This window comes from Epinephelus lanceolatus, chromosome 13 (assembly GCF_041903045.1).
Source record: "Epinephelus lanceolatus isolate andai-2023 chromosome 13, ASM4190304v1, whole genome shotgun sequence".
Classification (NCBI taxonomy): Eukaryota; Metazoa; Chordata; class Actinopteri; order Perciformes; family Serranidae; genus Epinephelus; species Epinephelus lanceolatus.
Window position 1 is genome coordinate 19375056 of NC_135746.1, and position 12679 is coordinate 19387734.

At 40.7% G+C, this 12679-nt stretch overlaps 1 protein-coding gene across 1 annotated transcript in view; it reads left to right on the forward strand.

Annotated features, from left to right (window-relative positions):
- The window catches only part of sesn1 (sestrin 1), a 77006-nt gene that overhangs the window by 6925 nt on the left and 57402 nt on the right, over positions 1-12679 (forward strand). The gene's annotated exons all lie outside the window — the stretch shown is intronic.

Consider the following 12679-nt stretch of genomic DNA (forward strand, 5'->3'; position numbering starts at 1 on the left):
GTTAAGAATAAAATGAGCATCTTATTTTGTTGGTATTGCAGCTTGTTCTACACCCAAGCCTTTTTTATTCTAAAATCCTAATGCACAGTTACCAGTAAGTATCGTACAGTGGTGCATACCCCCAGTTTGTGCCTCTCATATATTATCATAACATTCACAGAGCTAAGTGTTTGTTTTTCTGAAAGATAAATCCCTGGCAATCTTTCAATAATCCAGCAGATTGTTTAACAACATTAACTGCATTTTTGAAAGTATTTCCAAAATCCTCAAAGACTCCTTTGTCCATGAGGATAAAAGAAAATCTGTTCACTGTGCAGTAAAGACAATTTTTACTCCTTTTCCCAAGCTTTGACTTTAAGTTGTCTCTAATGTTTCTGAATGCAAACAAACATGGTAATTGATTTGTTTAATGTGTATGATTTGACAGACCATTTGCTGGTCCTTAAAACATCTTATTTTTTTATAAATATTAGGCCTTAAAACTCAATAAAAAGTCAAGATTTTAAAATAGTCAGGTCCTAATTGCCACAAACATTTTTATCTACTTTCATTCATCTATCTTTTTATTTCTTTCTTTTTTTTTCAAAATGAGTCCACATTTTGGATGTTACAGATCTTTAAACCTACCACTGAACCTAATACAGTCTTTTTACTTTATGCTTGCACTTACCTTTCGGCAAAATGGAGATTAACCTCATTCTAATAACCACATTCCTACATAAATTGTACCTCTGCAGGGGACCACATAATGCTTGCTTGTACAAGGTAACCTCATACAATGCTGCAAACGTAACATAAAGTTACACAGTTAATGTAAAGTGACAAAGGTTAGGTTTAGGAAAAGAAACATTAGCTGTGTCTCAATTCAGGGGCTGCAGCCTTCGAAGGCTGCATTTGAAGACCGATTATGTCACATCGGTGTGACCAAGGCTGTTCCATTTCAAAGGCTCCTTCAAATGTGACTGAGTAATGCAGCCTTCTTTCCCAGAATTTGGAGAATGCAACGGATGAATCCCTCATGGCCCAGCCTATCTCAAGATGCACTGCATGCCAGAGACGATTATATATTAAGTTAAGCTAACAGTTGTTAACTAGCTATGGTTAACTGTTGTAAACATTACTATTAGCTAAAAGCCCACAGCTTAAACAATCTTAATTTAATAAGTTTACCTGAAAACAGTCCTCCATCAGCCTGAAATATATCAAGCAGGAGGCAGTGAAACCTCTCCTCAAGTATTAAATTAGAAATATATACATATATAACAACAATTAATGGGTCCATGACTCAGGGCTAACTAACTTACTAGCTTACTCCTTCTTTTGTCAAGTGCAGCTGGTTGCAGGGTAACAGGAACGCTGGGTAAGGGGCCAGACCAACTGATGATGCAACCAGGAAATCCTCTGCAGACCAGACCGTCCCATTTCGGAGACTGTTTTGTTTGGCTGATGTGGTCTTAAAAGAAAGTGGCCGACATCGACCGTGTAGGCTGCGTCCTTCGAAGGCTGCAGCCCCTGAATTGAGACACCGCTATGGAGACAATGTACTATAAAATGACTCAGAGTTCACATGATTCTGAACATGTTCTCCTGGGGAAAGTCCTTTATTTTTACGTGTAATGCTTGAATAAAAAAAAAAAAGATCTATCCAAAAATCATTATTAAAGTTGGTAGAAAATATCTTGACAAGGTCCTAAAAAACATTAAATTTAAGAGCCTGATACCTGAAGATACTCTGTGTGATCCAAAGTTAAAAATCTTAATTATCAGATGTAGTTATGCTCATTTATTTTATTTCCCATGATTTCATAGTTTCATACGTAACACTGCATTTATATTTTTCTGGCTTCTCTTTCTACAAAATGAGCAACCATCTCATTTGGGTTTAGTAATGTGGATAGAAGATGCAACTTGGTAAACGGGTTAAAAATCTTTTCCACTGTGCAGCAGACAGAATATGTTTTGACCCAGATCTTGCAGCTTTCACTGCTTAAAAGAGGCGAGAGATTAATTTTTCAGAGACGACAGTCGTGGTATAGACTTTAGCTAACTTGCTTTTCTCTGATGAAAGCACAGGCTGTTGATGTTCCAAGCTTCTGCCGCTCCTAATTTTTTACACGTACTTATTTAGCTAATTATGGATATTTAGGATGACTCAGCAGCCTCTGTAATAAACACTTATGTGTGATTAATTAAGTGAAATGGCTTCCTGGATCTGGCCTCCTCCCAGAATAACCCAGAACACATTTCGGGCTCCATGTGGAAAGCTTGGGAGTGTCTCTCCAGGCTCGGAGATGACTTTAGATATTGATCACGGTGCCTTTTCAGGATCGATTCATTCATGGAAGGTACATAAGATCCCTGTGCACTGCCTTTAAATCTGTGTGTCAAGACTGAAATATGAATGCTCGGACAATTACTGTCATAAAACATGGTGCTCATGTGCAGTTTTAGCAGCAGCTGCACAGTCAGACATCCTGGTGAGAAATCCTCATTTGCATTGGCCCTTAAATGTTTCATCCATATTTATGCTGTCTTCCCTCCTCTCTCTGATGGTTTGAGGTTAGTGTTGTGTGGTAGTTTGTGCAGAGGTTTAATTCTTCGAGACATTGTGGCATGATTTGTGATTGGTTGCAGATTCTGTTTGGTTTTGGTGAGCTTGTTGTCTGTAAGCATGTCTCAAAGGTGGCGTGCGTGTGGTGAGGCTGTATAAACAAACTGGACGTGTCAACCTTGACAGACAGGAGTGTGGGAAAATACAACATTGTTTTTCAGAGCAGGCAGAGTCAGAGTCCAGTCAAAGCTTAAACATTGATTCAGAGTTGTTAAAATGCTTGCCCACCATCACAGTGACAAGAATCTCTCTCCTATTTCTATGCTTTTGTGCATTATGTGTGTGCATGTACCCGCCTGTGTCTTTGTGAGTGTACCGCATGTGTCAGCGTGTTTGTGTACATGCCTCCAGTCCCCTCTGGGTTTCCTCTGCTTACTCTGTAAACAGAGTGAGGACCCATGGAGAGAAAGCCTTGTGGTCTGGACAGATCTGTTGGATTATGGGCGATCTCAGCTCGAACCAGGTCAGACAAATTGCATGTTGGGGGGGGGGGGGGGAGAAAGCAGCAGCAGCAGCAGCAGCAGGCAGTGACCTTTGGCACAGTAACTTTACAGTGCTCTGTGGATATGGAGGATGTGATAGAGAAATAAAGCTGTGGATTTTCAGCTGCCAGCCAGCTGGGCATAGTGATGGGACATTGGTGATCTGAGCTGGGGTGGGTGTGTATGCAATGAGTGTGTGTCTTTATAAAGTCTGCGGGATGGTCAATCTAACCAAGCTACATGAAGCTTAATGTTGCAATCACACTGTGGCCACTTGAGTCTTCTCTACGCTCCTTCCAGCCTCTTGTAATATGATTGTTTTGCAGCCCTGGTGATGCTTATTTTGGCAGTGATAGCTATACAATGATGTGGCTCTTCTGTGATGCATTTAAGATTCTTTTTGTTGCTTTTCAATTTTTTTTGTGTGATTAGAAAAGAGCAGAGGAGCTGAATGGCGTTTTAGTCTGCTCCGTTGCTCCTGCAGCTTGTTCAAAAATGTAATTTTTGTCATTACAGCAATGAAAAAAGTTACCAGGGGCTACCAGTATGGGTTCAAATGTGATCAGCAACCCATCCTTGGCCTACAATAATTCACTGTGTCATCAAATTAAAATAGTAATTGCATGGTCTTTCGACTTGTGCCCCAAATGTTGAACAAATGAATAAAACCCAAAGTGAGTGGCATTCTCAGTGTAGAATATAAATTTAAAGCCATTAAAAATATATACAATCTATAAAAGATACACTTTTGGTTATTAAGTGTGTCTAGTTCACTGCACTTTGAAATAAACTCCAAGAATCTGAGGATTTATACAATATCTTGACTTTCCAGTTCCAAGTGCCTGTTTTGCCGAGATATTAGAGACCATTTCTAACATGCTAGGAGAGCATACTAACACACAAGCCCCCACTTTGATGCTACCACACAGACAGACCCCCACCTTCCAGTCAGTGTAGCTTGCTGCCGGCTGTAGACTCTCGAAGACTAGAGGGGGGGAGTGGGAAGTGTGCAACTAGGTCACTGTCAATCCTGTTGTAAGCCTGAATAAATGATTCAAAAAAGCACCATTTTCTGTTTAACTCATTGTGACAAATGCATTAAAAATCTTGGAAACATTTTTTCTGTAGAAAGAAAAAGAAGAATCTGTAATTTGTTCTGTACAGTAAGCGTTGTCAGTCTTTGCTGTTCTACTAAAACATGTAAAGGCTGTGTTATCCTGGCACTGAGAAAGGGATGGGCTAGTGCTGGGCATGGGCTTTTGCAGAGACTAAGCAGTCGTCATGGTACCAGTGGCATGAGGTGCAGTGATGGGGTGGGTTGGTTGACACTTGGGGGTGGGGGGTGCTGGCTTGTCTGCGATTATTTCTGGCAGTGCTATTCAGGAATTGAGAGGGAGGGAAATGGAAGAGTGGGTGAAGACAGTGGAAATGTGGCAAAACATGATGTCTTTGCACCAGAGGTTGAACAAGGGATGGGGAAAAGTAACAGCCGTTGAATAGATGTAGCTCTGAGAGAGGCAAAAGGGTGAAAACGAAGGAGGATTCAGTCTGTATTTGGTCAACAACCTCCAGTGGAAAACTACTAGCACCCCAGTCTATGAGCCCTGTGCTCCAGAGCCTGAAAGATTTCAGTAATAATGTCTATCCAGTCCAAACCAAAACCCACCTGTAGTAGCTTTACATGTCTATAAATCTAAAGAAAAGCTCAAATAGATACTAATTTTCCTAGAAATTAGTTGATTACCAAGTCACTGTCACTCGAGCCCACATCCTTGCAATCCTCCCTGGCTTGCAGTTGTCTCCCATCTTCTCAAGCATACATTGCAATGCTAAGCTTGTCTCAACCACACACCCCAAGACTGTGGAGGAGGAGGAGGAAGAAGAAGGAGGAAGGAAGAAGAAGAAGAAGAAGACGAAGAAGAAGAAGAAGAAGAAGAAGAAGAAGAAGAAGAAGAAGAAGAAGAAGAAGAAGAAGAAGAAGAAGAAGAAGAAGAAGAAGAAGAAGAAGAAGAAGAAGAAGAAGAAGAAGAAGAAGAAGAGGAGGAGGAGGAGGAAAGGCGGCGGACAACAGTAACAGTCCTGCAGCAGGAGGTGGGAAAGGAATAACAAACTCTTTGAAGGGGAGAAACACACACAGGAAAAGCACATAGATAAAAGAGTTACAGGCCCAGGCTATCAGTTCAGTGTGTGAAAATAATAATCGGCATCTTTCTGCTCTGAATTCATGTTTCAACTTCAGGTGGAGCAGGATTTACTGTGTTGCTCCTATCAGGAGATTCAGTAATAGAGATGGGATGCTCACATGGTGCTGTTCAATAAACAAGCCTCTCTCCCGCGCCCTCTCTCTTTCATTGCCATAATGTGATATTTATAACCTGCATATGGAATTAAAGTTCACAAATTATTTATAAAGTAAAGCCTTCTGTTGCTTCGTTAGCTCCTATTTTTATTTCTTCTCCCAGCACATCTCTCACAAGAACTCTTCTTTCTGTTGGTTTTATGTTGTCAGTAGAAACTGGAGCTCGTGAACCTGCAGCACACGTAAGTCACTCTGGGCAAGCGCCTAAATGTCAAAGAAATCATGTTGGTTTGGCAGTTTAACACCTGTCCTAAACAGGTTCATCCACAGGGGCAACTGTTTCAGCTCTGTTGGCTCCTCTTCACAGCGGACATGTAGATGTCTCATAGCATAAAAACCACAGGAGTAATGATAACAGAACTGATGGCTGAATTCTGTTCAGGTGCTCCACTTGTTTGACATGGTTTACTGGGACACTTTAATAGAACCAAGTCATTGTTAATGTCGGTAGTAATGTGTGCTTTTCCTGTTATGACAAGTCCAAGGCCCAGTCCCACTTCTTATTTTTACCCCTGCCCCATGTTTTAGAGTGAAATCTTTCACTATAAAATGGGACATCCCTTCAAGACCCTGATGTGTTATTAGTATCTTCATCGATGGCGTTTATGTAAACAGACCTGACAATGCAACATTAGCTCAATTAGCCATCAAAACATCAGCATACAACTAGCTTTATTTTATGTTATGCTTTAATAAAGAAAGGGTCCAAAACACACTGAAAGGACATTACACTGAGAGAATATCGCAATAACCATAATTTCTAAATCTTTATATGAAGAAAATACATTTGTGGGTTTTGTTTGGTGCTTGTTCAACCATCTTGCCTCACAAGACTCTGTTTGGGGTGTGCATCTACAAAAACCTCCACTTTAGAGGGCCATGGAGCCGTAACACTTCGCCCTACCCCTCTATCTGAAGAATCAAGACACCCTACCCTTAGATATGAATGCGAAAAAACAAAGGGGTAGGGCTAATTGATAGGGGCAAGGGGTGTTGAAAGATTGAGTCCAAATATCTGCTGTGAAAAAAGCCCATTATCTAATTGGAAATTGACATGAAGACTGGATCCAAATGTCATGTATATTTTAAAGGCACTAGCTTCTATTGAAGATGGACTGATAATTGATAACATTTTGCAGGTGCTTTCCTTATCTTTAAGGTATTATATAGGCTTGCACCTCCCAGACTTAGACAGTTCCTAGTGCAGAAGGATATTAGCAGCAGAGCACAAAGGGCAACCATCAGAGGGGGACTGTGCTGTACAGTACAGACGTAGCAAGTTTGGGTCAGAGCCACCCACTACTGGAATATTCTTCCTATTAAATTAAGAGTAAGTGTTAAATACCTACCATTTAAACTTAAACTAATGAGATGGCTTAATGCAAGACTTGCAGTCATGAGTAATTACACAACTTCATCTCTGGGATAACATGCTTTAATTGTTTTTGCATATATCTGCTGCTTTTGTAATATATTGTTTTAGTGTATTGTAATGTATTTTATCATAACTTGTTGCATTGTATCATGCTGTAGTGCTTGCTTAAGCATTATGTCGATTGTATGTCAAAGTAGACCAAATTTTAGTAACCTGCCCAGAGACTTCAGACGAAAATGAGCTCATTAGAAACTCTGGAACGTTTACATTGAAGTGGAAACTGAAAGGTTAATTATTGTGCTCTGTGGCAGACGGAATCCACACTGCAACTATAACAACAACGATCGTGGCAAACAATATAATTGACATAACTTTCAGAGCGATTTGATGGACGAGAGAAACACTGACAGCTAATCAAAATCCATGCAAATCTTTTGGCACCACTGTTAAGGAAACATTATCGTTCACCATCGTTAATAGTTATTGCTCTCGTTCTTGGTGTGGTTGGCTCTTTATTATCCAGCTTCCATAATCCAGATGAGTGAAGAGAGGAGGTGATCGCCTTCAGTTATTATTGTGCACTCAAAAATAAGCTTTAAGGCGTAAGTGTAGATTTTGGGGTGGATGCAGTTGAGACGTTCCCCTTAGTATTTAGCACATGTGCATTTGTCTCGCCCAATAAAAACATGAAAATAGCACAGGACTTTTATTTTCCAAAATGAAAGACATTTTAAAGACAAACTGGTGCATAAAAATCACTAGAATGCGGGAAATTAAGTGTCTCATGCTCAAAGTTTTCTGTCAGTAGACCCCCAAACCCCCATTTCATATGTCCCCTTTAGTGTTCAAATGCAACCTATGCCCTTGCTCAAAAGGCACCAGTATACTCCAACCGATATACCAGTGTCTGAAACCCCCCCCCTCCCCCACACACACACACCAAGAGTCAAATATAACATTAATTATTATGAAGTAAGTAAGTAAAACAAACATGATTGTTTGTTGGGTTTGTGCATTAAAAATACACACATAAATATCTTTGGTTTGACGTTATTGTGCCCCCTATGTCTGAAACAAAACCTACGCCTTTGTACGTTTCTGTAGGCTTTCTGATATCCTGAGGGAGTATACACACACACACACACACACACACACACACACACACACACAAAACCCAACAAAAATAAATCTTGCTGATATAGAAGTGGCTGCATATCGCCCCACTTGCCTCATACACTCTGGTCTCGGACACTTTCATCTATTGACTTGCATGCCATCTGTTCAGGATTAATTTGATCGAATTCATAAATGAATGATGAAGGTTATTGTCCAGTGGAGGCAGTATTTGGAAAAAAAATCAATACATGCCTTTTATCCTCCACCCTCTCACTCTTTAATGCTTGGCTTTTTACTTGATGAAAAAGAATCGCCCATTGAGTGGTTTCATCATTCACACAACGCACTGAGGTGCTGAAGCTGCTGCAGTTCAGTCTTGTGGACACAGGATGGCGCTCTGTACCAGCCAGTCGCCTGCTTGTGCACCCTCTTCTCAAGTTGCTGGATGGGAATTTTCCATGCACCGGGCTGAATGCATGCAATGCTGCGCATGATTTTAATTTTTTCCTTTTGCCCTGGTCACTGGGCGTTCATCCAGCATGTGTGTGTTTGTGTGTGTGTGACTTTTTCTATGTGCTAATGTCTGTCTATGTGTGTGCTGATCTGTCTGCCTTTGAGTGTGAGTGTGTGTGTTGTGTGTTTACAGGTCTTGAGAGATTTATAGCAGTGAGCATGCAGGATTTAGAGGCATCTGTGGATCAGGTCACAAAGCATGAATAGCCCTGTGGCTGCGGTCCAGGCCTCAGTCTGAGGGAGCCCCTATTAGGATACAAACCACACAGGCTCAACACCAGGCTTAACCAGCTGGAATACACAAACAAAATATTAGGGACACTCGCTCCTATGCTGATCAGGGAATATTGTGTAGCCACTGAAATTTAGTTAAATCAGAATCCAGGTGAAAAGCTGTAATTCTTTATTGATTTAGTTTTCTGTCTGCTTTTGACTTGAGCAGGAGATGCTGCTCAACAACAATAGCTACTTTTAGTCATTCATCATGCAAAAATGCCAAACATTTACTGATTTTAGCTAATTTTCTCTTGCTCTATTCATTTTTGGACCATTTATTGGACAAAATAATCAATTAGAAGGCCTCACTTCAAGGTCTGGGAAGTTTTGAGGGATATGTTTCATTGTTTTGACATTTTTTAGACCAAATTATTCATTAATTTAACCCAAGAAATGTTAAGAGATCTGAGTGTTGCACCCCTAAACATCTTAGATTTAAGGGGTTTTGAGACTAGGACTGTCGTAATGGGTGTTACACCAGAAATAATGGGGCATAATGCAAAAATCAAGATGTATTTACTTTTATTTTTCTCCTTATTTTCTGTGCCAGCCAGTATATTTGATTGTGTTGGCTTCTCTGTCAGTTTAAAAGCCCCTTACAGCTTTTGTGTGCGATTCGTTGACAGGACAATTAAACGTTGATACCCTCGCAAGTCGGTACCAGAATTACTAGTTGGTTTAACGTATTAAGATACCCAGAGGAAAACTGGAAGAGTTTGTGCGACTGGTACAAGTCTGCAGCTTTCCGCAGGGGTTCACCTCAAATGGTATGCCTGAGCCTCACGCACTCATACAGTCTGGATGTCTTTTTGCTAGGCTAAATGAGAGAGGTGTCTTTGGGCACATGGTAGATCCCAACAAGCCTGGACATATATATGTGTGTGTCAGTTTGCATGCACACTTATGCGTGAGAGAGCTACTGCGTGAGTTTGTGTTTTTGAATAGAGATGAGTCACAAAGTTAAATACACAGTAAATTGTTGTTTGTTAACTTTTATTTAGTGAGTTGCCGTCATGTTTTGTAGGATAATGTGTAATATTTATAATGTACGGTGTCACATTTCAGCAGCATTTAACTTCAGATTTGGTTATAGAACATGTGATTAAATGGCTCTTATATACACAGTATTGTATAGACAAATGTTTGACCTTGATTAAATTGTGCTGAATTTGGACTTTTTTTCCATTTGGCAAGTCTAAGTTCAAACTTTGTTTAAACGTCAGGTAAATTAGTCGTTAGATCATCCCTAGCACACACACAGTGCTCACAAGGGCTTGCTCACCTCTGTGCACCTCATCCACTTCTGCAAAGACCCCACATTTTGAGACATGAATTTAGCTGCGGTCAGCACCTGATGGATCGTTTCCCGTTACAGGCATTGTGTGGTGATGCTCGCCGAAATGGTGTTGCTTCAGTTTACCCAGTGCCATGTTGGCTTAGTCCTGGCTATGATGTTGTTTCAGCGTGTGTGGTATTGTTTCAGGCCCAGTGTGGAGTGTTGGAGTGGTATTGTGCTCTCTTCTCGGGGGTATTGTCCTGAGCTGATGTATGTGTGCTTGTTTATGTTACAGGCCAGTTTGTCAGGACGGTGACAGCTTCACGCTACGGGACCTCCGTGTTCCCACAGTCGTTCACCTCTGACCTCAGTTCTTTTGCTCTAAAACCAGGCTGAAGTGTGAGTGCATGTGTGTGTGTGTGTGTGTGTGTGTGTGTGGTAGAGTGCTGGAGGGAGAGAGCGTGTGTGATTGACATGCAGTGTTTGTTAAAAGTGCTTCACTGTGTTTGCTTAGGGCAGGAAAACACACTCCGTCACACTGACCAGTGTGTCTGCACTAAGTCTGGACATGCACCTTCATGTTGGAGGTTATCTGGTGTCACACACATACACATAATTACAAAAACATATATACAATATAGTCAGACAGGTTGAGAGGCAACTATGACTGAGAGGTTCAAGTGCCAACTCTCGTTTTTAAGTGTATGTCGATTATATCCAAAGTCAGTATCATGTTTTCAGGATGTCTGTCCAGCTGCATTGTCCCAACACTGGCTAGAACAGGTATAAGATATAATAGCATACACTTTATTACTACTACAAATATGCATTGTTCATTGTCATTATCAATCATTCAAAATGACATATCATGTTATGAGAAAGGTTAACCTTCAGGTTGATAGCCACCATAAATAAGCTATATTTGCCATGCTCACCTTAATGGTATTTATGATAGTAGGTTACAGCCAGCTGTCACGAAGCATCTTGTTTTGTAAGTGTAACCAGATACTGTGCCAAAATACTTCTGATGATATTGATCCACCACACCAGCCACTCAGACACTTAAAGGATAAGAGATTAATTGTCGGCTGACAGAAGAGTGTCTGGATGATACTGAAAGGACATTTTTGACCACATTTTATGATGAATTAAGGAAATATTAAAATTAAATGGCATTTCAGGAAAGTTATTATAAATGTGGACATAGTCACCAATTGGTTAGAAGCATTCATTGCTCATTTCATTTCAACAGTTGAAGAAGCAAAAAAGAAGTTGTAATAGAAATGTATCACTCGTATTGATAAACCCACAGAGAATCATCACCTGAATGAATCTGCAGCTCCCCTTGACTTGATGAAGCTTTTTTAGTGAGTTTGGCTCATAGTTTAAGCTGCTTGGCCCACAACTTTACTGGTTTGATTCACTCTCACCGCTCTCCCTAAAACCCCACCCACTCAGCACCAAACAGCAGACAAGTTAGCAACTAGCTGGAGACCAAAAACGGAGCTAAAAGAGAGTGACGCCACTTAGCGCTGAAATGTATGGGGCATGGATTTGGTGTGACATGTCTGCCTCAGCAGAGTGTATCTATTATAATCAACTAAAGTTGCTAATTAATTAATTCGTTCAGTACCAGTTAACGGCCCGTACATGTGCTGCGTTGTTGCAGCCTCAAATTCACTTGTCAGTGATGGGTGGAAAGTGCTCAAAAGCGAGACCGACGGCAGTGCAAGCATTCCCGAGCAACTATTTTTCAGGGTGCAACAGCTGCACCCTGAGATAAATAAAATTCATCTTTTGGAGTGTAGCAAGGCACACCGCAGGTCGTTTGATAAGGAGCAATCAATCACAGCCGGCAGATATCTTTCTTTTCTTTTCTTCTGTAATATTAGTAGATCATTGTAATGCAGGGATACCCTGAGCTTGACATCTGTCCCACGGACAACATTTTAGACCTAATACACTCTTATAAAACAATGCCTGGAAGAATGTCAGCTCCAAACTCTGTATTTCTGGTAAGTAGGCAATGGTACAGTGCTGGTTATGGTTTTTTACCAATGTCACGTGCAACCTACGTCCACGCCATTTAAAGCCAGCACCCACCACCGATGTTGCATTTTTGTGGCAGTAAAACATGCAGCATGTCTCGGAACTAATAAAGTCTAAACTTCCATACCCTACATAACCAACTGCATTATCACTTGGTAAAACTTTATGCGCACATAGTAAGCTGGCACCTAACCACATGCTACAAAGATGGAGTCTGTGAAGCAGGTAAAAAACCCTGCTCCACCCCACCTACGAATTGTTTTGCATCCCAACACCACGTTTTTTGGCTGTTAGATTCACCAGATGTCCAGAAGCACAGCTATAAAATGAGTGATAATGTTGAGTAAATAAGCAGCTATTTGCCAACAAGTTCACCATATCAGCATAAAAGGTAATAACATGTCAATGTTGTGTTCATAACTTCTTTCCGCTGCTCTCAAGTGACCCAAAAAATATCAGCTTTTGCAGGTTTAACTGTTAACTTGGATAAACACACATCTCAGCTACTTCATGATATGACAATAACCAGAATCCCTCATGATATGTCTTTAGCAGCATTATAGAATATTGCTGTTCTCTACAGTAGATGCAGCCAAATACTGTGAAAGTCAATACGAACAAA